Genomic DNA, 27,368 nt, shown 5'->3' on the forward strand with positions numbered 1-27,368 from the left:
TGGCCTCAGATACACAATCACAGTTATTTGTGGTTCCTCCCCCCAGTTCTCTAAGTAATGGCATCGGAATCAGGATTCGGTCAGTTTGTTTTACACAATGATTTCTTAAAGTATTTGCAACTTTCAGTTCAGTCTGGTAAATTATTTAATGATAAAGACGAGCATTAAGAAAGTGATTGTGGAGCCAGCCCTGATGGCCTAGTGGATAAAGTTCAGCGTGCTCTCTTCAGCGGCCTGGGTTCAGATCCTGGGTGTGGAACACCACCCATCTGTCAATAGCCATGCTGTGGCCAGCAGCTCACATAGAAGAACTGGAATGACTTACAACTAGAATATACAACTACGGGGAGAAAAAAAAAAAGGGAGAAAGGAAGATTGGCGACAGATGTTAGCTCAGGGCCAATTTTTCCCAGAAAAAAACAAAAGAAAATGATTGTGTCCCGAAAAGAAGCTGGATGGACTTGATCTTTTGAGCTCAGATGTATAGAAGGCAGAAATGCTTGGGGAAGTGGAGAGCGTGGTTTACATGGTGCAGTTGAAAAAGCCTAGGTTTTAAGGTTAGGAACATCTGAGTTCCCCTTCTGGCTTACTAGCTGTGTGCTCATAGCCAAGAAAATTAACCTCTCTGTATGGACATTGAGGGTCCTGAAGAGATTTAAAATACCAATTTGATCAGGTGGCAAGAATTAAATGGAATAATATGTGCAAAGCTCCAGACTTTTTGAGTAAGCGTTTAATAGATTCTTTTGAGGTTTAACTTGAAGAAAGAAAAGACCAGTCCTAGAAATCTTAGACCCCTCCTGTTGACCAAATGGCATAAATTCAGGGAGTGGAGTCCTCAGGAGCGATCCTAGGGACATAACCAGGAGAAGTCCACAAGTAAGCACAGCTTTTGTGATATTAAATCTGTTATCCTTTTCTCAGAGGTGAAATTCAGAATTTTCTGGAAATTCTATGGCCACTTGGAGATAAGTTCCCCCAGACTCTTAAGCAATTAGAAAATAGGTTGTGTTCATTTGAGTCAGTAGAAAATGAATTGGCCAACATTGTCCATAAGCCCCCAAATTTTAATATTGGACTTTACAGATGAACTTATAGGACGTAAGCTCTGCCTTGAGGAATGTTTTCTGCTGTATAGACTCTAGCGTATGCATAATTTTTAATACTATAAGCCTCACTATTGTCATCTGTAAAGTGGGTTAAGTGGGAATGTACCTTGTTATGAGGACTGAGGGAGCACAGGCAGGCAAAGCTGCACATCAGGTGGTCAGTGAATGTCACCTTGGAGTGGGGCACCAGAGGATACCACGTGTTTATTCCCCTAAGTTTTAAATTTTTGACACTTTGAAAAAGAAGAGAGATGCTAAATTGGAATGAGTATTGTTCAAACTCTCTGACTTCCTGGGTAATTGCTTTATCAGATTTGGGGAGGAAGTTATCCTTCCGGCATCATACTTGATTTGGGAAAAGGGGAGCATGCGTGTTCTCTTTCTTGACTCCTCTCTCATGCAAGTCATTTAATTGATTAACACTGGGGAGCTACCTGTGATTAGTGTATTGGTATCTGGTTAAAAACTTCTTTGTTAACCTGAAAGCATAGGGAAGACAAATCATTTCGTAATGCCCTCATAAATGCCAATCCAAGTACTCTGTGCCATCCAAAACGAGTTTCTTCTTAAACCCTCAACACGCAAATTCTTTCTGTTTTACTGAGATTGGGTCCAGAGATCCGTGGACTATCCAATGTGTCCATTGAAATATTAGCAAGGTTTCCAGAGGAACCAGGAGTTGTCAGGAATTGGAAATTCAAATATTACCAAAGCCATATTCTTGAGTCCTCTTTTCTGATCTGTTCAGCTATTACTAACCTATGAGAGCAAACATTGATTTTTGTATTAAAATGGAATAAAATATCATTCATTCATTTCATTCAGAAAATTTATCTCGAGCCTCTATTTTGTACAAAGTGCTATGCTAGGCACTGGGGGCCTGGAGGATGCTCCGAATAAGAATTACCCGTGGGCCCTGCTCTCAAGGAGCCTTTTGTTTTGTCATGGGGAGAAGACGTATATATAAATAATGAATCTAAGGTGGAAAGGAGAAGATGGTTGTTTCTGGTGTAGGGGAACTGGGAAGGGCTTGAGGAAGAAGTGGTACTTGAGCTGGGTCTTAAATGCCAGGTCGGATGTGGAGCTGGTCAGATTTTCTAGTCAAAGGGAGCATCTCCTGTTATTAAGCAGGCAACCGACAGAGTGGGCCTGGAGCTGGGGAGATCATTCCTTGGCCTGTGAGGTTTCTCAATAATGAATGTTCAATGAACGTTTTCTTACACAGATACACATTCACTTACATATACATATATGTACATACATAAACATGTATGTTCACACATGCGTAGACAAAGAGACATACATATATTAATGTATGCGTATGAACTTAACTGTAATGTGGTTATAATTGTTTTTTGGCCAAAGTGCATGAAGCCAATAGTCCTGCTTTTAACATATGTATATGTTTGGCCAAAGACAGCAGACATGTTTTTAATTCAGTTGCCGTTTATTATGAAAAGCCTGGATCGGTTCATAAATTATGAATTCTTCCCGAGGATGAGAATTAAATGAGATGTTCTATTTCAATCAAAACATTTGGGAGCTTCCCAATGGAGACAGATTTACTCACTTCCTGGCGTGTGTTACGGTCTTGGGAAGATAAAGGTGGATCATATTTGTTTTTTATGAACTCGTTCTCACCCCAGAGTCTCTGATAAACAAAAACCTTGCAGAGATAAACATCTACAATTGCTTCGCTTCACTGTGCACTGATCTTAAATTTCATGTTCTTGTTTAGATTGCTATCTTTATCATTGGCTCCCCTCATCGCCCCTCAATTCAAGTCATGTAGTGGCTGGGAGAAAGGTTAGAGGGTTTGGGCCATTCTCAAGGAGTTGTGGGGGAGAGTTAGACAAACACAAATGTATGTTTTCACGAAAGGACCGTTGTGTTCTAAACAGTAAGAAAAGATGGATTAAAGTTGTAAGGGTGGTTGGTCTTTACTATTAATATTACATTTGCCAAGGTGCCTTGAATAATGAGCCATCACTTTTAAAATTCCAAGAATAGAAGACCACAGGTGTGTGAATTCACTCAGAAATCACAACAAAATGATGAGAACTCTGTTTTGAAGAAGCAGAAGTTTTAAGTTTTCTCAAGTGAAATATCTAGAATTTAGTTTTGAGAGTTAAGACGTGAGCCTGTGACCTGGCCCCCTTCCTTCTGCCCTACTTGCCATTCTCTCTCTTCGTGGCTCTACTCTGGGGCCTAGAATGTCCTTTCATACCAGGACACTTCCCAAGATTTCCATGATGATAGTAATAGTGATAAGAATAGCCAAATAAATAATAAATATAATTTTAGTGCTAAATTTTTACCAAGTGCCAGTAGCCCACATGCACAATCTCATTTAATCTTTGTAACAATTCTATGAGAGAGGCACTTTTTGGATCCCTATTGTAAAAATGAGGCCAATGAAGCTAAAAGATGGTAAATAACCTGCCCAGAGCCACACAACTAGTAGGCAGCCCAGCTAGGGTTTCTGCCTCGCTCTAACTGGCTATCTATTGCTCTCAAAGTTAACTCTCTGGTGAAGTAATCCCACAATTTAGATATCTTTTTTTTTTTTTCCTGAGGAAGATTAACCCTGAACTAACATCTGCTGACATGCTTCTCTTTTTGCTGAGGAAGATTGGCCCTGAGTTAACATCTGTGCCCATCGTCCTCTATTTTATATGTGGGATGCCACCACAGTATGCTTGATAAGCAGTGCATAGGTCCGCACCTGGGATCCAAACCAGTGAACCCCAGGCCACCGAAGCAGAGCATGCAAACTTAATCACTATGCCACTGGGCCAGACCCCACAATTTATATATCTTATACAACATTTGTCCTCATGTGCCTTCTCTTGGCTTTATCTACTGACCATAATACCTATCACAATTAATTAATTTTTACTTCCACTTTTCTAAATTGCAGAAGTAATTGTGTTTTTAAGGAATAATTAGAAAATATAGAAAAACAAGCTAACAAGAATAAAGAAATCACCACCTACATCCCATATTCTAGAGAAAAAATACAGAGTGTTAATCAGAAGGCTACTTACTGTATGAGCCCATTTGTACGATGTTCTGGAATAGGCAATATGGTAAGGAAAGAAAACAGATCCCTGGTGGCCAGGGGCTGGGCTGGGGAGAGCGATGGACCACAGAAGGACACAAAAGGACTTTCTGGAGTGATGGAAGTGTTCTATATCTTGATTGAGGTGGTGGTTATATGATTGTGTGCATTTGTCAAAACTCATAGAACTGTATACAAAAACAGTGAAATTTACTGTAGGTAAATTATTCCTCAGTAAACGTAACTGAAAGTATAATCCAATATTACCACCCTGTTGCGTATCCTTCCACACATTTTCCTATGCATTCCCATTATAAAAATAGGTTATACAGTAGTCCCCCGTTATCCACGGGGGATATGTTCTGAGACCCCCAGTGGATGCCTGAAACCGTGGATGGTGCCAAACCACATACGTACTGTTTTTTCCTATACATACATATCTGTGATAAAGTTTAATTTATAAGTTAGGCACAGTAGGAGATTAAGAACAATAACTAATGACAAAATAGAACAATTCTAACAACATACTGTAATAAAAGTTACCTGAATGTGGTCTCTCTCTCTTCCTCCAAATGTCTTACTGTACTGTACTCACCTTTCTTGTGATGATGTGAGAGAATATTGCCCACGTGATGAAATGAGGTGAGGTGAATGACGTGGCACGGTGACCGTGCGTCAGAAGGAAGGTCTCTGCTGCTGGACCAGTGTCTACTGTGGGGAACCGAAACCGTGGAAAGTGAAACTGCAGACTAGGGGGCCTGCTGTACTCTTGTATGTCTTGTAACCTATTTTTTCACTCAAAAATATGTCAAAAGCATCTTTTATAATCAATAATCATTCTTCTCTATCATTAAAAATGAGCGTGGTCATTTGAAAAAGCTTATGAATTATTTAAATTAGCTTTTGTCTGAATTTTCTTATAGCAGACCTTGTTTTTAAGCTTTCCTGTGCATCTTTACTAAGCGAAAAAGAGAATCTTTCTCCCAGAATGCAGTTGCTTTGACTGAAAAATAGTGAAAGTGGTAAATTGCCTAGATAACCTCGTTGGGGACATTCTGTCTGTTGTTAGATTGCTAGTCATTAGGTGGCTGCAGACTTTACTTTCGGTGCATTTTCCCAGACCTTGAATCGGAGGTGCTGCTAAGGCAGGACCAACCTGTGCGAGCGAGCAGGAGTGATAAGCTGTTTTGCTTTAATGCTCCTTTTGGGAGTGGGGTTGATGTTAGTCTTTCCTAACCTGATTTTTTAAGAACAAACTCCTGTTTTTCACATTTTGCCTTTGGAAATATGTACCTTATTTGAACTTACTTTTTGGAGAGTATAATGAATGTTATTTCTTTTAAAAGGTACAATAAATATTTTCCTTCTGACCTCTAAAAGTTGCTGGCCAAAATAAAATCGATTGTTTCTCTCATCAATTCAAACGGTCATATTCCCTCTGATTCAAAACTGACATCGGCTAGATCACCTCACAGGGTAATGACATTTTTCCTGCCAGACAGAACACTTGATTTACCATTGTCGCGAAGTCACTATGCCATCTTGTTTTCCATTCACGCTACACGCTTGAAGTATTGTGACACTTAACGTTTCCTATAATGAAAAATAAGAAAAATTTGACAAGGCTCATTGTTTACTGTTAATGTAGAGAAAGATCTCCCCACAAACGTTGGGAGAGCTTTTTCATGGGTCTTGCTGAGTGTGGCCAGCCTTCTCTGCTCCTCCCAAAAAGCACACTCTCTGCCTCCCCCTCTCCCTTGTGGATTTCTTTAAGTACGTGTTAGTTTCATGAAAGCCTTTATACCAGGGGAGTAGGATTAGAACAAGAAGCCACTTTCTTCATATGCAGGATCCCTCAACTTTTGAAAAGCATTTTTGATTCTTTGTGCGTTAGATTAGCCACTGTCTTTCATATCTTTCCGTAGCTATTCTCTGATCTAGTAGCTTTGTAGAAAGGGGCTGGGCCTCTCATTTCTTTTTAGATAAGCCCTTAGAATTTTTTTGTTTTAATTAGATAATCAGTAAGTCCCTGTTGACCACTTGCTATAGACTGGGCAAGATGCCTGGCAAGAAGCAATGGAAAGAAATACACCAGTATCTTGCTGTGTAGAAACTTGATGTTGTTTGTTTGAATTTGTTGACTTTATTTCTCTCTTGAGTTATATATAATTTTCTGTTTACTCTGATTGTCACCTTAAAACAAACCTGAAATAGTATCACGTTCACTCCTTGGGATGTTCTGGTTTATGACTGCTCAGCAGTCTCTTCCATCAGTAGGGTCCCAGGAACGTCCGATTTTGGCCGTCTGTGGACTGGCAGGTCCCATCTAGAGTTGGATAGGGTGGAACCGCTTAGCAAATGGAGAGTGTCTTTTGTTGTTGTTGCTTCTTTCAGCAGCCATGGAAGGATAATTTACTCTCCACAGCTTCGTTAGCTAAATGAAACTTACGTCTTGCGTCTTTAGTTTGATGTCTTTTTTTTTCTTCTAACTATCGTGCATTTTCGATCCTGCCGTGGATTATCTTTCCTTTTGGATGGTATAGGGCTTTGAAATAGACCTTGTAATCATATGATCTATGGATGGTGATCCATGAGGTAACTTGGTCGCCCATGTCCATCCTTTTGAATCCCCCTGCACATTGTTGTCCACTGCAAAGCCTTCTCGTCTGCGCTGAGAGACCAAGAAAGCGCTAACTATCTGCTTTTAAACCAGCTATGTGTTTTGATGCCCAGTGCTTCAAACTGTTGCCCTGTTTTAGGTTAAGTTTGTCTGGAGAAGAAAGTGAAGACGTTGAATATTAAACTTCAGTTGTCATTTATGTTATTTGATGGTGGTTTTGTGGAGAATTACTTGTTCTTAGGTGGAATCACAGCCCAGAATTTGGAATGAAGTCATCGTAGCCACTTGTGCCAGGTCAAAAACAGCCCATAGAATGGATCTTTTCCCCAGAGTGAGAGGCAGAAATAGAAATGTTTCAGAGCTTTGCAGTGGGGAATTTCAGAGTGGTTTGGCTGTGGTCATTCTCCTTTCTGCTTTTAAGATGAGGTGCCTTGTGCCAAGGCTAACTCCACGCTAGTAACCAGGAGATGGGCAACCATCAAAGATGTAGCTGGTTGGGTGGTCCCCCTAGTTAACAGGAAAAGGAGAGTCTGTTTTAGTTTTACCTAGCCATTGCATTTATTTGCATGGACCTTAAGTTTTATTTTTCTTCACTTTGGTTTTGATTCTTTTTTGCTGTGGTTGGGGACTGTCCCGTTTTCTTCTTCAGACACCTCCCTTGGTTTTTCACCAAGTGTCCTCGGCACCGTGGTGGTGTCCCTGCTCCCTCTGGTGGAAGACTTGGTCCACAGTGCTCCAAGAGCACCTCACGTCAGGGACGCAGAAGATCCAGGCTAGGAAGTGCACTCAAGTTGTTCAGCTTTCCATTTTGAAGTCCTAACCATTGGGTCAGTCAGTCAGTAACAGGTATTTCTTGACTGGTCAAGGATGGAGAATCAACAGGGAGCTAAACAAAGTCCCTGCCTCGTGGAACTTGTGTTTCAGTGGTGCATGAAATTTTCTATCTGTAGTGCAAGTATCAAGAAACAAATTAAGATAAGTTTCCCTCTCCTCATTAAGAAAAAAAAAGAAAATCTTACTTGATATTAGGAGAATTGTACCTAACCCACCAATGTCTCCTTTTAGTATTAGGGAATTAAAAATTCAGAAAAGATAGTGTCTTACTCTGTTCTGGCTATTATAACAAAATACCATAGACTGGGTGGCTTATAAACTTTTATTTCTCACAGTTCTGGAGGCTGAGAAATCTAAGATCATGGTGTGTGTGTGGGTGTCTGGTTAGCGCCCACTTCCTCATTGGCAGCTGTCTTCTTATTGTAACCTTGCATGTTGGAAGGAGTGAGGGAGCTCTCTGGGGTCTCTTTTATAGGACACGAATCCTAACCATGAGGGCTCCACACTCATGACCTAATCACGTCCCAAAGGACCCATCTCCTAATATCACCTTGGGGGGTTAGGATTTCAACATATGAATTTTGAGGGACCACAAACATTCAGACCATAGCAGATAGTTTTAAAGTTTAGCTTATTTTTCACAAGACAAAGATAAATGGACACCTTGAAAGGATGCTCCTGTGCAATGAGCACCCCACAGCTTGTGTCATCCTGGAAGAGAAGTGGTTGGGGCAGAGCTGCCAAAGGTCCACCTTCTATATCTTCTGAGTTTCTGAGTTACCATTATCTCGGTATTTTGTTTATTGCTCTTACTACCCGATTAAAGTACAGAGGAAATGCAGACAAAAAGTTATTTTAATCTTGATGTCTATCATAAAGCATACAAAACAGGCTGGAAATAGGTACCATGCAAATAAAGCCTTCTTCTTATGATAATATTACCAATGGAAAGCCAAAGGTTAGACCAACGTATTTTGCCTCCACATTCCTGGTAAACATTCAAAATATGCCGGCAAAGAATTACCAAATGTGAGGTATCTTATTCCTAATTCTGTGTTATCAAAACACCTACCATCGGCTTTACTTTTTATAGTTTATGGGCATCCCCACAGAGAATCAAGAAGGAAGATACCCACCTCACCCAACTGCCAAGATGCTAGCAATGTCTTAGATTCTGTAAGGGACACGGTGACCAGAAAGTCAGGACTAATTAATTCTAACAAAGTGAGTTTCCTGATTGTTCTAGAAGTAAGAGCAGAAGAACAGAAACTACAACAATGAGATCTCTGTTACACGCATACGCTTGGGGATCCTTCTTCCGTTTTGTGGATGCTCTGAAGAAGGCTTTATTTGCATGTGTTAGCTGAGAAACAGTCTTTCTTTAAAACAAATAACAATGTGGTAGTTCTATTTTTAATTTTTTGAGGAACCTCCATATTGTTTTCCATAGTGGGTGCACCAATTTACATTCACACCAACAGCACACAAGGGTTCCCTTTCTCCACATCCTCGCCAATATTTGTCTCTTATCTTTTTGCCATCCTGATAGGTATGAGGTGATCTCTCATTGTGGTTTTGATTTGCATTTCCCTGATGATTAGTGATGCTGAGCATCTTTTCATGTACCTGTTGGCCATTTGTATGTCTTCTTTGGAAAAATGTCTATTCAGATCCTTTGCCCAGTTTTTAATCAGGTTATTTGTTTTTTTGCTATTGAGCTGTATGAGTTCCTTGTTGATTTTGGATATTAACTTGTTATCAGATATGTGGTTTGCAAATATTTTCTCCCATTCCATAGGTTGCCTTTTCATTTTACTGATGGTTTTCTGTGTTGTACAGAAGCTTTTTAGTTTGATACAAGTATGTGAGGTGATGGATATGTTAATTAACTTGATTGTGGTAGTCATTTCATATTGTATGCATATGTTAAATCATCATGTTGAATGCCTTTAAAAAAATCATGTACAAGGGGCTGGCCTGGTTGCATAGTGGTTAAGTTTGTGCACTCCACTTTGGTGGCCTGGAGTTTGCATGTTCAGATCCCAGGTGCAGACCTACACACTGCTCATCAAGCCATGCTATGGAGGCATCCCATATACAAAGTAGAGGAAGACTGGCACACATATTAGCTCAGGAACCGTCTTCCTCAAGCAAAAAGAGGAGGATTGGCAACAGATGTTAGCTCAGGGCCCATCTTCCTCACCAAAAAAAAAAAAAAAAAAATACCACATACAACCTAAATACGTACAATATGTTTTTGTCAATCATACCTCAATAAAGCTGGGGAAAATAAATAAATAACAACAAAAACAAATAACAAGAACCTGGTCAAGCTTGGACTTAAGATTCTGTTCAGCCAAACAGTGGATGAAGATCAAGGGTGGAGGAAACCAAGAAGTGAGCAAACAGCTTGAGGAGGTAGGTGTTCCCCAATAGGAGAGGAACCACTGTGGATCTCTCTCTCTCTCTCTTTTTGATTGTGATAAAATACACATAACGTAAAATCTACCATCCTAACCAGTTTTAAGCATACACTTTAGTAGATGGATCTCTTTTAAAGAGGAATTATGCTGCTAAGAAAATAAAATATTTCTTCTTCCCTTCATAAACTTAAACCGACTTCTCTAATTCCCAGGTAGCCATGGGTGTGGAGAAAATACAAAAACCTAGGTTTGAAGTGACAAACTGGAAATAGACAGCTTCTGTAAAAATTCATGGACGTAATAAATATCTTCTTATATGTAGTTAATATCTGATCATCTTCTTCTTCCAGGGGGTCAGTGTTTTGACAGAAACTCATGTCCTTTGTAGCACTTAGCACAGTACCTTAATCTAAAGTGCTTAAAAATTATTTGTTGCTTGAGCATTACATTTCTTTTTTTTTTTTGGTAAATAATCTTTTGTCCATTCAGTGCTACTACTCTGAAAAGTTCCTGCTTTGTGCCTTTATTATGGAGGGGGAAAAGAAAGGTGATAGGCTGACAGCACCAGGGCCCACGGCTGCACCCCTTCTGCAAGGAACCTCTTGGCAGCCTTGCAGAGCCACCAACTAGCAGAAATGATAGCACAGCAGATACGGTGGACTTTAAATCAGAGCCAGGCCAGGTCAGCTAGCACATACTTTCAGGTGATTCCAAAAGAAAACTTCCGTCTACATCAAATGATTAGCATCATTTTAGACTTGGAGTTGTTTAAACTTATCGACTCAGGGAGAGAAAAGCTTCTGGTTTCCCTCTGGGTTCAGCGTGTCAGACATCAGTCTGCTCATTTCAAAGAGCAAGACCAATCAATAAAGATATTATTCAAGGAGGTGCTGGGGAAGCTGAGCCCAGACGAGGCTGGCAGAGTGCGATACTCTTCATCGCTTCTGCTCTCCATGCAGTTGGCCATGCACGTAGAATTCTCCATTCAGGGTCTTGTGATGGCTTTCCTTTTTGAAAAGGTACCACTGTGTTTTAGGAAAGGGGCCAAAAAACAGATTAAAATCTAGTATTATGACTGGAACCTTCTTAATAATGTAAGATTTCATAGCAAAATGTTTATAAAAATATGCCTCTTCATGAAGATAGAAGATTACATTTTCTGTATTTGGTGAGTTCAAGTGGGCACTCCCTGTAAAATGAATTCTATATTTTCTGCCTCAAATCCTTGTGAGAATGAGGGAGAATACATAAATTACATGTTTCTCTTTGCAAATTGGCCTTCAATATTTCACGTGCCAAGAAAATGTGACAAAATTAGGGCAGCATTAATATCTTTTGCCTAATGCTCTCTAAACACAGTGTTTTGTATTTCTTCTCATCTGCGTAAGCCATTTGGTGGCTAGCAAAAACCGAGGGAGTAAACTAATATGCTAGAGATAAAACTCAAGATGTATCTAGTGCTCAGATCTAAATTATTTCCATTTTGGTGTCCTTTCCACAACCAGAGATATTCCAACAGTGTTCTAGGAAACCTAACTTGAGAATGTGATGTCCTGCCCTCAGGTAAGTTACACTATTATTGATGAACAAAGCTCTCCTCTCCCATTGGCCTTCTGCACCCGTACCTTCTGCACCCCCTCCTCCAATTCCCCCAACCCAGACCATCTACCTGTCATGTCAAAGGTCTTATTGGCGTGTTTGCTTTGAAACCAACCAAAAGGACTGCGAAAATCTTGGTAACCATCCAGAAATTTCTCCCTGTGGATTTTAGAATTTGGGGATAATGAAATGTATTGATTTCGTCAGAAACTTTATCCAACTTTATTGAGGGAAAACCAAATTGTGTCTGTGAATTTCAATTGGCAGAACAACCTAAATCCTGGTAAATTTCATAACGCTTATAAATGTGTGAGACTTCTTAGCTTTTAATTTATAGTCAGAAAATAATATGGATAAACTGATCATGCAAGTTGAGTAATTATGCATCTTTTTGTCATCACAGCAAACCACTTGTCTAAAATTTTGGGAGGTAAGGAAGAAAGATGATAGATTTTTAAATACATAAAATATTGTAAATAAAGCATCTCAGGAAGTTGTTTACTTCACATTTGCAAGATCATCCTAGACCACTCACACTGAGTGATTAATAGCAATAATTGTGAGAATGTATTTTTTTAAGTGCATTATGATCTCTTATTTTCCATTTTGGTATCATGAGGTTACAATGATACTTAGTGTTATTCTTCAAATAACTCGCTGCAAATAAGACTTTGTTGTATTTTTCCAACTGTCTTTCTTTCTCTGAGGTTTCTTTTTATCATTGTATCTAGGTACTTAGAATCTAAAAATAAGTTGTTAAATCTTTTTGCTCTCTTTGTACTCTCAGAGGACATTAATCTTATTTCTTAAGCATTTGTTCTTCAGCTGTGTCAGTGTTGGAGCGGAGTCTGGCTTTGTTCAGCTATCAGTTTAGCCCTGATGGGTAGAGGAAAAACCTAAATGAGCCCAAATGATTCTCCTGTAGTGAACAATTATACCTGTTAAATGCCTCAGAAAAAATCACTGCCTTTGCTGGGAAAGATTTTCTTGGGTGTAGGGAGAGGTTTTCGCTGGGCCAGATCCATTCAGTGTCCTGACACTGCCTCATTTATAGCCCCCGTTGCTTTCAAAAGCCAGAACCGGGCCTGCTCCATTCCAGAGCCTTCCTGAGGGAAAGCCGGGCTCTGAGTCAAGGGCTAAGGCGAGGGCTGGGATTGAAAGAGAAGAGACAGACAGACAGACAGACAGGCAGAGTTGGAGCAATAGCATAAAGAAACAGTGGCAGAAAAAGTGGTAGAAGACGTTCATATCAATGGTAGATGGAGTGATTCTCAATAAATGTGTGATTGATTGGGTCGGATAAAAGGCGAGGAAGGGGCCTTACGTTACTGATTGTTTCCCAAAGAAGATTAACTTTCTTTTCATTTCCTTCTTACTTATCACCTGAAATTCAGTAGTTACACTGATTTTAGATATGTAGCGGTTAGTTACTATTTATGTCTCGTGTTCTCATTCTTCTTATTTTTTAAAAATAACTACCTCATCATTTCAGTGAAATATTTTGGGAAATTATTGTACGCATTTCATTATTTTAAATTCTCATTAGTGATTTCTAAGGAGACCATGTAGAAAAAAATAAAACAAAAACAAACACGTCCAGGCAGGGAGCTGTTAATCCTAATTTTCAGAAACTAGGCGGATCTGTCATTTTACAGTCCTGTTGATTATATGTCTTCAAAACTCTTTGAGTTCATAAAGTCACATATTGTCCTGCTTTCTTTTGAGTGGTGTTCATTTGGGGGGTAGATTCAGCATTTTGGTGTGTTTTGAAGATGTTACTAGTAATTTGGTCTTGGAAACTTGACGGAAAGTGCTCTGCACCTGGAGTCAGAAGTCAGGAGTTCAAGTTCTCCTAGAGTGATGTGTAAAGAGAAATATTGTAAAAATCAGGTCAAGCCATTCCCCTGCTTAAAACCTTTCAGCAACTTCCTTGTACGCTTAAGAATAAAATCCAGGTTCTTCAGAAGCATCCTGTGAGCTCGTCCCTGCTGTGTCTACTATCTTGTCCTACATCGCTTTCTCCCCTTTCACTGGCCCCAGTCACACACGCATTCTTTCCAGGTTCCTAGAAGACCCAAGCTCCCTCCTGCCGCAGGGCTTCTGTGCTTGCTGTTCCCTCCCCTGAAATTCTCTTTCCCGGCTCTTTGCACAGCTGGCTCCCTTAAAAACCAGCTCCTTGGAGAGACATTCTCTGACCACCCACCTCAAACAGGCCTCCTGCGTATTCTCTCGTGGCTTGCTAGTCATTTTCTTTGTAACACATATCATCATCCCTGGTTGTTCTGTGTATTTATTCTGTACTCCTTTACTGTCCGTCTCTCCTTCCGGAACGTAAGCTGAATGTCTTGTTGAATGATGACTCCTCAGTGCCTCGCCTTATTCCTGGCCTATGTAGGTGCTCAATAAAAAGATTTTGAGTTCTGAACTGAAGCACTGAACTTGTGAGTCTATGGGAGTGAAAGGAATCTGCAAAGAAAAACAGCTGGAGTCTCGACTACTGAATTTTAGTGTTCATTTGAGGCATTGAGAATGAAAATAAGCTGTTAAAAAACAAAAAGAAAAGACAGAAGAAAAGGACTTTTGTATTTAAAGCAAGTCAAGAATAGTAAAAGTTTAAAATATTAAAATCTCGTGATTACAGAGCACAACTGAAAATAGTTCCTTTTAAAAAATGTTTTTTTGAGACAAATATAAAATGTTCAAATCACCTTAAAATTAAGAGAACAAAGTTAAAATATTGGGAAAATGCTAAGGCATCTCTTTATGGCGACTTTTAAGAGAAGGAAAATGGGAGGAAGAGGAAGAGTTGGAAGGTAAATAGGGAGAAGGGATGGGGAAGCAGGATAAGGCCGAGAGAGAGAGGAAAGGAAAGAAAGATGCTCTGAAGGCTGGTCCTCCTGGGGTTGGAGAGACTTCTCCCCGCCCCGTGAAATATCATCAGTTGAGTGACCACCGTTCAGGCTCTGGACCTGCCCCAGAGGAGGGAAACTGCTTTCAGAGCTGCAGAGCATCTGTCCAGAGCAATAGCCGATGATCGCCATGGACCAGGTGAAATCAAGCCAGAAGTCAGACTCGGCCAAGAGGACAGAAATTCCAAACAGTATTTTCTAAGCCACTGGTCCTTGTGGTCTAGAGGCCCTCCCGTCATCTGCACAGTGAAATGGAAAATGGCACCAGTCACAATGAATTGTCTTGTTTTTGTTAGACTGGCTGATAGCTGTGCCCTCAACCCTTGGATTGATCTAGGGGCCATCGTCATGGAGTTTTGGGATGGGTGAAATTTGCTTTGTTAAGACTAATACAGGGTCTAACCTTGGTGGAGGAAGTGATATTTAATGTCACATAAAGCCGAAATGAATTATTCTCTGGGGAGTCGTCTGGTTGGCATTTCTTTCCTATTTTTCTTCCTTCCTGGGCCAGCTCAATTCTATTAAAAATTCTGTTAGCTAAATGTCAATGGGTTCAGCATGTCTCCTCTCTGTGCCACACACTGAAATTTTCCTATAAAATACTATTTTAATGTATTAGAGATAAACAGGATTTTATTAATGTCAGGCCCATCCATCTACATACAACTCAGTACCCTGTCTGGAGTTACATTTCCTAGACTTGGTTTATTCTTCTTCTTCTCAATTCATCATGATAAAATACTTAGTTGAAACACAGAAAAAGGAAAATAGCTTTGCTGCTTAAACTAAATTGCTGGAGGATGAAGATTTGCATTTAACATCCCGGCTGTTGGACTTAATTAGGCCCCACAGTTTCCTAAAAGAACTCAATCTACAGTGTTCTCTTGGTGATCTAAAAAGAATTAGCCAGCCTTGACTGCCAGGTTGGAAAATTTACTGGTTTATTAAGAGAAGGCATTTTATAGAAACCTCACTAAAGGATGTTGAGCTATGCTGGTGCTTTTTCCCTGATGCAGAATTTGTAGTGTTACAGCTTCGCTGGGCCATTAGCACCCTGTGGACTGACATTATCCACGGGCAGTGTTAAGAGTGGAACTCATTTCAGAAAGGTGGAAGGTTTCAGGGGAGAAGTGTCCTCATCTTTTTTAGTACTCAGCCATTTAAAAGTAACTACCATCATCTCTACCACTCTGCCTTGTAAACAGCCGAGAATGGAGGCCTTAGTGGACAACCTTTAGCGTCATTCGGGGTAATAATCCACCATTAAATAAAACTATAACCCGGGCTCATTAGGAACGCCACAGGCTCCCTGTGACATTGCTGTTGTCATGCTTTGTACTGACTCACCTCTTAAGATGATTTTATTATCCTGAGGAGATAAAGCTTGGCCCAGACACAGCTGCGCCTTGGGTGGAATGAGCCAAGGAAGTAAACACCAACTTTACAAGAAAAAGAGGCTCTCCACTTCAGAAAGGGGCTTTGGAGAAGAACTGCGGTGATCGCCTCAGGAAGGAGAATGGGGAGCAGAATTTACTGCGGAATTCCGAGTCATCATCCCTAAGAGCCCGGAGGTTGCTTGTCTCCATCAGGCTCCATGGGTCTCACGCCTGTCAGATCTCTCAGATGGGACTGTCTGGTCATTCTGGGGAAACAGTGTCCTTCCCGGGGAAGGTAGAATCAACTCAGAAACTAGGAAAGGAGGCAAAGAAACGAAGGAGAAGGGAAGGAGGAAGCTTTAGGTGCCTTTTCAAAGATTTTTGAGCTGTTCATAAATTTGGACTTAGATCTGTATAAATAATGTCTTTCTCTCTAAGAGGAGTTATTTAGAAAACACATTTGTGCTTGCCTCAGTGTAATTTAAAGCAGATCTTAAACTCTTCTCTGGTCCTTCTAGTCTATTTCAGCTGATCCCAAGTGTCCTGAAGCATCTCTCTAAACCCATAGTTTCCTGGGTGTCACCAGCTCGCCTTCTGATCCCAACCCCTCCGGAGAGTCTTCACAGAAGAAATGGGACCAAATATCCATCAATATTACAGCCACCGTCTTGTCTTGTGAAAGCTCACCATGATCTTCCCTGAGGACACTTAGAACATTTAATTTCTGTGCACTCATACATTGTTTTATTAGTCATTTTCTCCCTTCAACCCTCCTCTCCTCCTCTTAGGCCACTCTTCAATCTCTGAGCACTTGTGCAGAAGGCAGTGTTTTTCCTGAAAGCAAAACTTTCGGAAAGAAATTGCTTCATCTTTGAAAGCTGTTGAAGCTGGTTTATTGACTGGCCTGAACTCGGTAGTGGTTCAGCGGTTTTATTTTTCTCTGCTCACTCTCGTTCCCTGTCCTGTGCTAAATCTCCCTTCCCCACTGGTAGCTGGAAGGGCAGGGATCTTGTCTGTTTTGTTCATTGGTGTCATTGTTACCCAAGTGCCTAAAAGTGCCTGGCACGTAGCAGAACCTCAGAAAAGATGCGTGAAATTGAACCTCTTTGATGGAATCGCAGTTGTTTTCATTAAGTAAAAGTAAACTCAGGGGGGCCGGGCCCATGGCTAAGTGGTTAAATTCACGTGCTCCACTCTGGTGGCCCAGGGTTTCCCTGGTTTGGATCCTGGGCGCGGACATGGCACCGCTCATCAGGCCATGTTGAGGTGGCGTCCCACACAGCAAAACCAGAAGGACCTAAAGCTAGAATGTACAACTATCTACTGGGGGCCTTTGGGGAGAAGAAGAAGAAAGGGGAAAAAAGGAGATTGGCAACAGATGTTAGTTCAGGTGCCAATCTTTAAAAAAACAAAGTGGGGGCCAGCCCCGTGGCCGAGTGGTTAAGTTCGCTGCTCCGCTTCAGCGGCCCAGGGTTTCGCTGATTCGGATCCTGGGCGTGGACGTGGCACCACTCATCAAGCCATGCTGAGGCAGCGTTCCACATGCCGCAACTAGAAGGACCCACAACTGAAAATACACAACTATGTTCCCGGGGGGCTTTGGGGAGAAAAATGGAAAAATAAAACCTTTAAAAAAAAAACCAAAATAACCAACAAAGTAAACTCAGGATGGTCAGTTTAAAGCACCAGTCCCATATCCTTTGTCAGTCTGCCCTCTTCCCCTTCCCTCCAGCACATGCCCTCTTTAGGCTTAAGGGACTTGAACTGGGGGAGCAGCAGGGCTGCTTCTCCAGCCCCCTGCAGCCCCACCCCCGACACACACCTTGGAGAAAGGTAGAAGAATGTACTCTAGCTCTGGGACACTCTTACCGTCCCCTGTCTCATCTTCCATCTCTTCCCTTATTCTAGGGTGGGGAGGAGAGACAGGTGTCCCTTACATCACAGGTCGTGGCTGCAGTCCTCTCTCAGTACATGTGGCTCTGATACCCCTAGTTTATGGTGGGTACCCCTGGCTTATGGTGGGTGCCTGCCTGGTGGCAGACATCGAAATACTAGCCTTCTTGTGGTACCCAAGGGAGCGTTCTGCAGAACCATGTTAGGGGACTCCCCATTGCATGGTTTGCAGATGTGGGACATCCAGTGTCAACTCTACTCCAGCCAGCCACCTGGTGACATAACCCACAGCCTTTCCTTCCTGAGGTCCCTTTCCTTGCAGGCCGCCCTTTTAGACAGCGTCCTGGCAAGAGGACTTAGGCCAGCTTGACCCACGGGAGGCTCACACCTCCTTGCCTCCACTAGGAGGCTGCTACCCCTCTTTGCCCTGCCATTTCTCTCCAATTCTCTTTTCACCTGCTCCGGTAGGCTCAGGGCAGGTCAGCAAGCCTGCTGACCTAGCAGTCATCTAACTGGGGACCAAGATGCCGGGTACCCTTTCACACAGGCCCTTCCAAAGTAAAAGTCCCATCTTTGAGGGAAAGAGAGAGAGAAAGAGAGGATAATGATTCCAGGGGGAAGAAGGGAGAAGCCATATCTGCTCTCACTAGGCAGATAGAAGTCCAGAACTAACGACTCCTCCTGCTCTCTTTTCCTGTGTCTCTCTAGACTGAGGAGGGGGATGGATGGGACAAGGGAGGAGTGGGGATGGCAGAGTGACTCTGCCATCTCCCTAAGCCTCGAAGGGAGGGGTCTTTCCCAACCATTTGTACTCTTTAGAATGGAGAGTGCTGGGCCAACTCTGCTTTGGTCTCGCTTCCTTGGTCACCAGTATGGGACGGCGGCCTGAGGCCGGCTCAGCATTCTGCCACACAGTGACATATGCAGCCCCTGCCTCTCTTGGCTGTCCTCTGCCAAGCATGGGCAAAAGCTCTGTGCAGTAAAGCAGCTGTTGTGTGTTCTTCAGATTGCAAACTGTAGAGTCACAAGATATTTCAAAATTCTTTGTGCAGTTTTAGTCTTATTGTTATCTTGAAGCTCATTATATGTGAGAAATAGCAGATTATTGCATTCTTCAGGGTAGCTTCTGATGATAATTTATTTTTGAAGAACTTACCTTGATAATATCTTACCTGAAAACACAGGAGTGGGGAGGTATATAATACTTGGAAATTTTTTTTTTATCTCCCTGTTACTCCTGCATGTGTTCATCTGGCTTTCACTACAGCATTAAAGTTGGTATAAAACATGTTTACTGACAGCTGGGTAACCTGGGGTCTGGCAAAAGAGCATGAATCGATCCTTCTATTAAATTTCTCAGCAGTGCTTCCAATGTATGTTTAATGTTTAACGTGTGTCGTAAAAGTAAGTGCAGATTGCTGAGGCCCTGTGTCGTTAAAGGCCTGGATGCCCAGCATTAGCCGTCACACTGTGGTACCTCAAATATGATTGAGAAAGGTTTTAGATGAGCATATGTAGGGTTTGTCATTTCTGTTAGCGCTCTAATTAAATCAGCCTTCTAATCAGACAACTTAGAAAATCTTAAGTAATGTGATTAGAGCAGAATAGAATGCAGCCCTCAGACGTCTAAAGCACTTAGTCGGATGGTAACTTACTGGTAACATTTTGCTGAATGGATGACTTTGCTCGATAAGTGCGTGTTTCAACGGTTGAATAAGGAATCTGATAAAGCAGGCTTTACTGATGTCCTCCAAAGATTCCAGGCAAGGTGGTTTTTTTCGCTGTTACATCTATTAACTAATAGACCACATTTCACCTGTAACGACTATTGCAGCATCTTAGGAAAAGGCGAAAGATTTATACGATCTGAAGAGAAACCAGAGTATGCAGCATCTTAGAAATTCCAATCCCTGTCACCATTTCATGCTGCAAAATGACAGCGTATTCCATTTATAAAAGAGTAGAAAAATTGTTGTAAACAGATCAAGAGAAATCTCAATGATCTTGATTAATGGAAGGGGTTACATTGGATTAACTTTTCTTTTTCCTACTTCTTGATTGTATCCAAATTGCAGCAGAGACTTCGGCTTGGGGGTGATGACAGGGGCCTTTTGCCCCCTGTTGGGTTTGGGCAGACAGAATTGTTAGTGGGTCTCCTGGGCAGCAGCAGCTTGCACCACGTTGGTCTGGAAACTGATGTTTGAGTCTGGCAGAGGTGGAGACCTGCTGGCAACCACCTGTGCAGATCGCAGGACACCGGGCCACCAGGCTGGATGTGGGGGCAGAGTTTCAAATGGTCCAACCCATCCTTCAAAATTAGAATATACATTGAGATCATCTGTGAACTCGGTGAAGCTGGCTTTTGTCCTCCTTGGCAAAGCTTGATCCTGGATCTTTCCAAGTCTCTCTGTCCCTAAACTACCCTTAACAACAAAAGTAATAATAATAGTGCATGGCTGCTCTTTATTCATTGCCTGCTATGTGGCAGACCCTGTGCTGTGTGCTTTCCAATATTAGCTCTAATCTTTACACCATTCTTACAAGAGAGGGCTCAGTGAGCTTATGCAAGGCTCACTCAAGGTCAGCCAGCTCATCCAGCTGGTGAAGTGGAATTTGAATCCAGGTTGTCGTGACTCCAAAACACAGAGTTCTCTGTGCTGTCTCAGTCCCAGGGTGGAGCTGAAGATGGGGTGAGCGTCGCCTTGCATGGTCATGAAACCAATTCAGATGTGTTTATAGCCATATTCTTCTTATGCTTGTCACCCTCCTCTTTTATTGCTTAGTCTTTTAAGTAACACGGAAAGATCTATTGTATCATTACAGTTCATTTTTCTCATAATTGTGTTCTCAGTGGATGCGATTGACAAATTATTGAGCCTCTCTTGTCTCCCTGACATTCTTATGTAGTTTTGAAAGGCATTTTAGATGAAAATTTCTCTCCTAAAAGCCAACATTGTTACTTTTCAATAAGAATCTGCTCAGCTCCCCAGCCCCCACTGCAAACACAGTGCAGATTTGCCTACAGCACAGAGAATAAGCAAATTCACAGTGGAAAACTTCAGCTGCTCTCTGGGGCACACTCAGGCTGACCTGCCATAGTTGCGTGTCTCCCAGGACATCCACCTTGTTTCCTCACAGCATGGGCCTCATTCCAGACCAACCAGACAGATCTGGATGCAAGGGACACGGCTGGGTGTAACCTCCTCTCCAGGAGAAAGCCATCCTCCCGTGTGCTGTCTGTGCCTCCCTCCTGCCTCCCTCAGTGACATCCTGGTGCATACAGATACCTGCTAACTACCTTTCCACCAGTGTTAAACTCAAAGGAGGTGGGGATTTTTGCAGGTTGTGCGAATTACACAATGTCTCTATTCCATTTTGTCTTGTGTATTAGTTAGAATGGTGGTTCCTGAGCCTTATTCCCTAATAGGTTCACCTGAGTGCTTGTTAAATGCATATTCCAGGGTTCTACCCCAGAATCTCCAGGGATGGTATTTGGGAATCAAGCAGGATAGAAATAAAAAAAAAATCAATATTAAGAGTTGCAAGGCATTGAAATGTTGTAATTCAGTCTCTACCCAAAAAGTAATTATAACAATAAAAGGCTAAGTGATTAGTGCCCAGTAACCAAACCCAAGCAGGTGATGAGTTGCATCCCTTCATATGGGAAGCGAGAAGGATTCGGGTGGTTCCCAATTTAGAGATGGGTTGCATTTCAACGCATCGGTTGTTGGTTGATTGTTTAGAACATGCGCTATCTTTGCCCTTAGGTACAAGATAATTTCACCTTTGTGCAGGGCACCTGTACCACAAAGGGCTGGGCAGAAGTGATTTCGGTGGGGTGCGGGGTGCTTATCACACTGGGTGTGGCTGAGCTGTCATTTTCCCCGTGTACACCCTGTGGCATGCGCACAAACTGCCCAGCACTGAAGTGTGGTCTCTCTGTCACTGGGATGGTCTTGTGTTTTCCTCGTCTCGTGTCTGCTCCGTGACTTAATCCATGTGCCGTTCACTCCAGACTTTTGGCAGCCTTCCAACAGCATCTACTACTCATGGCATTGCCCATTTATTCAGTGACTATTCATTGCACAGGTTCTGCATGCAGGAACAGAGAGGCCTAACAGAAAGATTTGGGAACCAAGCAATCTTAGCTTTGTGTCCCAGGTCTGTCACTTATTAGCTCTGTGAGCTTGGGCAAGCAACTTCAGATCTGCATGCCTCGATTTGTTCTTCTGTAGTATGGGAATAAAAGCGCCCCATGAGTTATCAACCAGTGAGATAGGATATGTGAAGGTATCCCGCACGTACGTTCTTCTCCAGGAGCTTTGGCTATGAGAGTCCCTCCCCTCAAAGTGTTCACAGTCTAGTGAGAGAGGCATTTGTGTAGAAAGAAAAGTCACGATACAAGATGCTGTACCCCATCATGAAAATAGTGATAAAGACCTCTGCTTTTGTCACTTCCCGTGACAGTGTCCTTTATCCTTTGCCCTCTTCAGAGGGCCTGCCCCACTCCTTTGGATTTCTGTATTCCTACAGATGATTTGCTCATATCTCTGCTGCCTGGCCTTCCAAGCTGAAAACTTGGCTTTGTATCCCAGGTTTCATTAGAGCTTCTCTTCAGCACGGTCAGCATGGCCTCCAAAGAGAAAGGAGTGAATGAAGAGGCAGGTTGGGGCGGCTGCCGCATCTGTGTGGCTGTGGGGTTTGTAAATGCAGTGCTTGTAATTGGGGGTAGTCTGTGATCATTGATGCTTTGCGACCAGCAATTGGAGAGTTAATAAAGTCATACTTTCTCTAAATGTGCATATGTGTATGTGTGTGTGTGTGTGTTTCTGTGTATGTGCATGCTCACACATGCTCTCCAACACTCATGCACACACAATTTATTAAAAATTAAACCCTGGGGGAGATTATGTAGAGCAAAAAAAGAGGGCAGAATCATTAAACCAATCCTCTGGGAGCCGCACAGTTGGGGGCAGACTTTTGGTCTTCTCGTTAGACTCAATCCGTAGAGGGAGTCTACCGGAGGATGACAACTTTCTCCTTTCAGTTCTGCTCGATGCAGGGCCTCTCATTTGCCAGAGAGGACCCTTTTGCCTGACAAATGAAGATAGTTTTAATAAAAATCTATTCTTAGCTTGGTATCTTAGGGCCAAGTTTTGCTTTTGAAAATTAAACTGTCGTCCTGGCAGGGTTGGTTTCTACATAATTGTCCGTGCGTGTGGAACTGGCTCCGTCCATATCCGTTGGCTTGGTCTTCACTATAATGAGATTCCTTTTTGGTTTGTTTCTCGGGTACTCTATAGACAATGATCTGAATTTTTTTTTATGCCAGCTACAGTGACCAAAATATATGAGCATCGATCATTCACTCTCTGAAATGCCCGCTCAGTCACAGCTGTGAGATGAACACAGGGAGTCAGCAAGGCCAATCCCGTTCATTACATCAAGTGATTAAATAGTGTGATTCTGGAAGAACTTCTTAAAACCCACTTTTCCCCATGCCTGCCTTGGGAGCACAAAATGTAGAATAAATACCTGGCACTGAGATTGCTAGGAGAGAGGCAAGAATTTGAATGTCAGGATTCCTTCTGAGCCTGCACGATATTGTGGGCATCCTGAATAAAGAAGATGTGCTGAGTGGCAAGGGTGAGCAGCCACAACTCCTTCTGCCCCTGAGATTCTTCTCAGCCCCTTGATAGCTGAGTAAATAGGCTGGTGATTTAGCATATTGCTATGGTAGCTTCAGATTCTGCTGTATCCGTATGTGCATTTTATCTGAGGCATACATTCTTGCCTTTATTATATTATTGCCATATTTTTAATGGCATTAATAGCCCTAATGGCCCTCTGGACAAGGGGGTGACTAAGGACCACATTCCTGGTTATGCTCTGATGAATTCAAATAACAGGATGGCCATGTGAAACACAGGTTTTGCCCACCATCTCTTCCAAGTAGCAGCATCTTGTGTTTCACACTTGAGATCCTTATCAGGTTGTAGCCTTGTTCTGTATTTCCATCCGTGAGCAGACTTGGGGGCTCTAGTTATCGACAGAGGGTCTGAAGAAACTGGGATATTTTGTGTGGGGCTAAAGAATATTTTTAATAATAAAGTGATTGTCTGTTGTTAATTTCTGTATTCAGAAACTTGGAGTTTTCGTTCATCGGTATTTATTAGGCATCCACTCTGTGCCTAGCACTGTGTGAAGCACTAGGGTACCACGGCGGACAGAGCGGAGAACATCCTTGCCTCCATGAAGCTTAGTAAATACATTGAACAAGTCAATTAAATAGTGTGTTATAGAGTGATATATATTAGTGGAGAAATAAATCAAACAGGGCAATGGAATTGGGAGTTCCGGGAACAGTGGTGTTGGCAAATTAAATGGGTTTGAAAAACAAATTGGATACAAATAATGGGCTGAATTCTGCCTGATGATGGGGCTGTAGAGATCTTTGTGACAGCGTTTATACTATTGTCTTGTTATTTTATTTGACCTCTCATGCTCATAGCCTGCTTCTGTTAGTCGTTTGTAAGCAACTTGAAGACGGGAACTATAAATTATAAGTCCTGGCTTCCCCTACAGCACCGATTCCAGTGTCATACACATTATAGGCTCTCCATACATATATATTAAGTGAATTTATACATCTCCATCAGCAAGGGACATGTGACCTCGGGTGTGGCTGTTGTAGCCTCTATCGAGTGTGTTATGGCGATGTGTGTAATTGTGCCTATGTTTCCTGAGGTGTAATGGTGGCATTGCTGCACCCCTTTGCTGAATGAACAGTTCCTCGTAACTGTCTCCTTGCCACATAGCATGGACTATGAGGAGAACCACCAGAGAGTTTTTCCTTTTTTCTTCCTCTGGAAAAGTTTGCTTCCTTAGTATTAAAGTCATAGGAGGAACAGTCAGTAAAGGCTTGACCTAAACCAACTGGGAGCAGTTGTCACTCTATTCATATTTAGCTCTGAAGAGCGTCACACCCTGTGGTCTGGCCCAAGATATTCCAGTTGCTGGCAGGAAATTCTTTTTTATGTGTCTTCTAAATTAATTTAAGCCTATTTGTCTTTTTCAAGGTGGACCGTGGTAGAGGCCAGTAACTTAGTTGGTGTCATCAGTAGTGAGCCCTGACAGTACCCGTCAATAGCCCTTCTTTTGATGGTTTCAGTCCCTCTGGGCTACATGAGGGAGGACACAAAGCCATCTTCCCCACCACCAGAGACACCAGCTGTGCCTCTCCCTGAGCTTCCAGCATTCTCTTCAAGCCCATGGTTTACTCAGAGATTCATTGATTGTGAGAAACAACTCGTGTTCAGAACAGCCTAAAGGAAAAGGAAGGGATGCGTTGGAAGCACAGAGGCATCTAATAGAAGCTCAGATCTGGTCTCTAGTCCCTCATGAGGGACTAGAACTGGTGTATTAGTTAAGAGTGACGTGGACCTGCGTGACAGGTAAACCCCCAGACCCCAGTGGCTTAGCATAGTAGAAGTTTGTTTCTCATGTTCATGTACTTCATTAGCTGGGTGGGGTAGGCTGTGCTCCACCCAGTCATTCAGGGCTCCAGGATGACAGAGCTCCACCATCTTCACCCTGGACATTACCGTCCTGCCAGAAGCCAGGGGAAGGGAGAGTGGAGGATTGCCCAGGAGGTTTTGTGGGCCAGTCTTGGAGGTGGCATATATCACTTCCACCACAGTCCATCCACCAAAACCGAGCCATATGGCCATGGCTTACTTCAAGGGAGACAGGGAAATGCAGTCCAGCTGTATGCCCAGGAGGAAAGGGATGTGGGTTTGTGGGAGTTAGTAATCTCTGCCACAACCAGGGACTCCATATCCATCTGGAACCAGGTTAACGATGTCCTTCGTCCTGACAGAGAACTGTGTGTCCTTTCATATTGGATTTAGTTAGGATGAGAAGGGGACTGATGATGCTTCTTTGTGAGAGAGGAGACACACATCCTTTCCATCTTCGTCTGAATCCTGTAGTCCTACTGTCTGGACACCGTTTGAGCTTGCTGGAACATCCATCAGGCTGGTTTGAGAGCTGTTGCCCATCATTGCCCCTTGCCCTTTTCCAAGGGTGAAAGGTCAGCTGAGTGGCAAGCATATTCTGTTCAGGGCTCACCTCATACAGTTAACAATAGGCACTGCAATAATGTCTGTAAGATATGCAAGGAAAGGCAGTGTTCCCAGGAGACTCTGACCTAAATTTTGAGCCAGGCTGTGAGAATTTGCCTTTTTTAACAAGAAAAAGATGAAGAAAAGACAGGCTCCCCAAATCACATCTGTTCAGTCTCTCTCAGCACTAGGCAATGTGTGTTCCTTAATCCCTGGGGGGAATGAAGCTTTACCTTCTCTCCTTTCATGGTTTCTACAATGCAGTTTCTTCCCAATATGGCAGTCCGCACAACTCCCTGCTCCTGAACTTAGCCAGCAACTCTCAGGAGGGTGCAGATGAGTTTGGGATCAGCATATTAGGAAGTTGTGTGTGTGTGTGTGTGTGTCTTTAGGCACTGCTGGGGAGTAAGTACCACTGTCCATTCTCCCTGCTCCATGTTTGTGATAGCACAGCTATTACTGGGATGAGAGAAACACCCCGTAGAGGGCCGCTCCACGTCTGTTGGGACTGGAGACTAGTAGCTGCCTTCCTGCACCTGAGGCCTCTAATGCTGTGGCTGTGTGTCCTGATTATTTCACAGGTCACTTCCCAGAAACGTTGAGGAATATAGAAATGTTGATGCCAAAATGTTGGGTACGGGTTTAGGGAGCAGAATTCCTTTCTTGGGTTCCGGAGAAGGTGTTAGAAGGACAGAAGTTTGTGCCCAGAGAGCCCTGTTGTTCTGTGCTATTGAAGGAGGAATTATGTCCTATGTGTTTTTAGTAACAGAATCAACAGCTAAGAAAAGACAAGCTCGGGGAGGAAGTCCTTGGTAGATGCTAAGAGTCTCCTTTTTGTTCTTTGTGCCGGAAGCAATAGGTTTCTAATTACGATGGAAAGAGAGGTTGCTGTTGTGAAGTGCGTCGCTGTGTTTCAAAATAGCTGTGTGTTGTGTTATCGCTATGTTCTTCGTGTGATAGATGTTGCTTTGGAGCAGACTTTGTCCTTCTTTCCAAGGACGTAAAATAACAGTTTTCTCCTTTTTCTTTATTGCTTTGCCTGCCAACCTGGTGATCTGCTGCTGTGTCCCGTTGCAATGAAATTCCTTCATCTATTCCACATCAAAACGAAAAGGTAAGGAACTGCGAATGGTATTAATTTGCTAAAACAGCAGCAACTCATATAACAAGCGAAAAGAATTGCATTTTGATCACTGAGAATTGTTTTACTTTAAGAGAAAAAGTGATTGATTGTGAGGCCCTCCATTCTAGTATCAAAGTTTGGCTGGTTGATTTCCTATCTCCTGGGCGCTGTTGTTGAACCAGGCACAGGTGTGTGTGGGTCTTTGTGAGTTTTTGTCAATGACTCACAAACAGGAGAGCAATTCACAGACATTTCACACTTAAGCTCTATTAAGACTGAAATATTCAGTAACAAGGAG

General features: G+C 42.5%; 1 protein-coding gene across 21 annotated transcripts in view; it reads left to right on the plus strand.

The window, feature by feature from the left end:
• NCAM1 (neural cell adhesion molecule 1) overlaps positions 1–27,368 on the plus strand; it is a 299,859-nt gene that overhangs the window by 145,364 nt on the left and 127,127 nt on the right. For 2 of the 21 annotated variants that reach the window (XM_070623104.1, XM_070623113.1), the window contains exon 1: positions 26,982–27,061. The exons of the other annotated variants lie outside the window; for them this stretch is intronic. The gene's annotated coding sequence lies outside the window, so the exon portion shown is untranslated. Of the gene's footprint in view, positions 1–26,981; positions 27,062–27,368 lie in introns of those variants that run through there. 21 annotated transcript variants of the gene reach the window in all.

The sequence above is a fragment of the Equus przewalskii genome, chromosome 6 (genome assembly GCF_037783145.1).
Source record: "Equus przewalskii isolate Varuska chromosome 6, EquPr2, whole genome shotgun sequence".
Taxonomy (NCBI): domain Eukaryota; kingdom Metazoa; phylum Chordata; class Mammalia; order Perissodactyla; family Equidae; genus Equus; species Equus przewalskii.